At 37.1% G+C, this 3,451-nt stretch overlaps 1 protein-coding gene across 1 annotated transcript in view; it reads right to left on the reverse strand.

The window, feature by feature from the left end:
• The window catches only part of LOC117178756 (apolipoprotein D-like), a 23,744-nt gene that overhangs the window by 15,879 nt on the left and 4,414 nt on the right, over positions 1–3,451 (reverse strand). The window lies entirely within an intron of this gene.

A 3,451-nucleotide genomic window follows, 5' to 3' on the forward strand; every position in this document is an offset into this window, starting at 1 on the left:
GCCATTTTGAAGTGTTAGGGCGGAGTAGGTAACAAGGATCGGGGGTTAAGGAAATTGGATTGTAGGGGTTTAAGCTCAATGATACGCACGTAACCGGGTTTTGGGGTAGAGGAAATCGGGTTATGGGAGTCTCAGGTTATGGGCTCGAAAGTTACCAGGCTTGGGGGTGAAATTTTTCATATTTGAATCCGCCATATCTCGGCTATGAAAAATCTTATCAAAAAGTTAGGCATCGCATTTTGAAGGTAAAGAGTAGTTCTTTACGATGCCATTGTCAGTTTGTGTAAAAAAAATTTTTCGCGATGTTACGGGGCCTCGAACACATCAAAATAACGGGTTTTTGACCCTTTTAGGTTAGAATATCTCGAAAACTGAGGGTGATGGAATTTTTCTGAGGTCAGATTCGGATTCAGCGCAGCAAAAACCTTCGGGTATAGTAGGTCTGGTCTCTGGTTCTGAGAATTGTTGGCCTATGTAATTTGGTTATATTTTTAACAAAATTTCATTAAAAACATTGAATTTTTTATTCAAAATAACATTGTCAGTGTTATTATTTAAATTCTAAAAATCGTAGAAAATTTACTGCTTTCAGAGATCGGATTTTTGGCAAAATGACAAAAAACATCAATTTTCTATTAGTAGTAGATTTATTGAACACTCAGTTACAAATTTCATAAAAAATTGCACATAAAAAAATAAATCAAAACACTTGTTGGGGACCATTAGGTCTATGCAAGTGGAGATCCGAAAGTAGATTAGTAAAAACATTTGTAGTACAGTAATATGTGTATAAGTTGCACATTAGTACAAATTAAGACAGTCTTTCGATTATATGTCGGACATAACTTCTCAGAGGTAGATCTGATCTAACAGATATGCGCACGCAATTTTAAAATTTCATTAAGCATTTGTACAAATTTCTTAATGGTGTTAGAATCATTAGACGACAAGATTGTTAACCATACATTTCTGGGGTCTTCATTGTCATTAATTGAAAAGTTAAGTAGTCTGAACTGAGCGAAAATACGTTTGAAGTATATCGGTAAACGATGTAGTAAGTAAGACTGGGTTCCATGTTGCAGTGCAATACTCGGATAGATTTGAAGACTCCATGAATTCCCACAGCATTGCAGGTCAGGATTATGTAAAAAGAGCCTATAATTTTCCCGAAGATCGTTTGCCTCAGTCCCAAGAACATCAGATGACAGAGTGTTCCACGTATTGGCCATTCCACAGTCTTCAAAAAAAGTTTTAATTTGTAAATACCAATTATATTTAATGTCTGACTGATTTCGCTGAGACAAAACCGTAAGTCTCTCAAGACATTGTCTTGGGCACCGAGAACTTTCCATGCAATAAATTTTGTTTAGCCAAGACAATATCGAACAGAAGACCCGATGAGACAATGGCAACACTCCCACCTCCAATCGAACGGCGTAGTTGGGAGTATTACTGGGAAGAAGTAATAATTTTTTAAAAAACGATAGTTGGACTCTCTCAATGTAGTTCAGGTGACCGACGCTCCAGATCTGGGATCCATACAACAGCGTACTTAGACAAAGGCTTTGATACAATTTATTATAAGTCGGCCAAGAGTCTGCTTTCGTAACATAAATTGTTTTTATGGTCGCCCCAATAGCCGTGTTTGCAGAACTTACGAATTTTTTTTGCGGCGGCGGTAAATGATAAAGAGCTGGTTATCGGGAGGCCCAGATATGTAACTTCCTTGACAACTTCAATTCTGTCTTCTCCAAATTTGAAATATTTGAATTTCGGTTTCTTGTGTACATTGTTTTGAAAGATCATGATTTTAGTTTTGGTCACATTTACTGTTAGCCTTTTTTGCGCGCAGTACAATCGCAAAGCTTCCAGTTTTTGACTAAGTTCTATTGGAGTATCAGCGAGAAGTAGGATGTCATCTGCATAATCAAGTGGTACTTCTGTTTTGCTATCGATGGAAAGGCCTCTGCATCCTTGATTTAAGAGAAAATCGCTAAAGTCACTTATGAAAAGTATGAATTGAAGAGAACTAAGAACCTCTCCCTGCATGACGCCTCGTGTGACCTTGACAGAAGACGTCGTGTCACCACCGGCTTTGATGCAGACAGATGCAGATTCATAAAAATTGCGTATAATGTTAATCATCTTTGTGCTAATGCCCAGCTCATGAAGTCTCTGCCACAACATTCCGTGACAAACAGAGTCAAATTCACCCTTAAAGTCTATGAAAGCAACATATACTAAACTATTGGGATAGATAAGACGAATCTGTATTAGAGAAATAAGGGTAAATAAGTTGTCTAAGCAGCTCCTCCCTTTTCTGAATCCCGACTGAGATTCTGGAATTAAATTTGCATCAGTTACCCATTTAGTCAGCCGACTAAATAGTATCTGTGTAAAAATGTTTGCTATGCAGTTTACCAGTGTTATGGGCCTAGAATTAGAAGGGTCATGTATGTCTCCTTTCTTAAACAACATGGACATTGTTAGATGACCCCAAGAGCTAGGCATTATTTCAGTGGTCATGATACGATTAAACAGAATCTCAAGATACTGTAGCCAATTTTCAGGAAACCTTTTATAAAAACTGTAATTGACAAGATCGGTGCCAGAGGCCTTTCCTTCTTTACATTTTGCTATGCTCTTCTTAATTTCTAACGCGGTTATGTAGGAATCAAGAGTTGGATTGGAAATTTTTGGAATTCGAGGCGCATCCATTATGATAATGGGGTACATTTTCTTGAGATGTATAAACCAAGTTTCTATGTTAATATTATTCTTATAAGGGGTTTTCCGTCGAAACCCGTTAATGATACTCCAGAAATCAAAAGAGCTACGAGAATTTGCCAGTGATTCGACTGTACTGTTTTGAAACGCTATCTTTTTTAATTTTAAAATTATTTTATATTCTTTTTTTAGACTTTGATAAAATGATCGCGGGCATTCAGATAACATGTCTCTTTTATAGACTTCTAGAGCAGCAAGAACAAGATTTTTAGCCTCATTGCATTCTCTGCCGAACCATGGTTTGCGGCTCTTTCTCATACCATTGGATACGTGCTTCATTCCTAACTCGTCAGCAACCTTTATTATAGTAGATATTAAATTTTTATTTAAAATATTTACGTCCTCATCTGCAATGGAACACTCTTCCCTGTTTTTCATGAAAGTATAGAAATCAGCTGATTTAGACGTGTCGAAATGGATTTTTAAAATTTTATTTCTACAAGTTTTTACATGCGAGATGGGCGAATAGTGATCCAGAATTACTGAAACAATGTAGTGATCTGAGAATTTCATAATGGGTAAGACCTTGAGGTCAGCCAGAAACCATAACCCATCCCGAGATCACCATACTAAATCAATTACACTAGTGCCCATAGGCCCATCGAAAGTTGAATGCGCTGGAAAGTCGCTAAAAGAACGGCCATTTAGTAAGATTAAATCGCTT

The sequence above is a fragment of the Belonocnema kinseyi genome, chromosome 8 (assembly GCF_010883055.1).
Source record: "Belonocnema kinseyi isolate 2016_QV_RU_SX_M_011 chromosome 8, B_treatae_v1, whole genome shotgun sequence".
NCBI lineage: Eukaryota > Metazoa > Arthropoda > Insecta > Hymenoptera > Cynipidae > Belonocnema > Belonocnema kinseyi.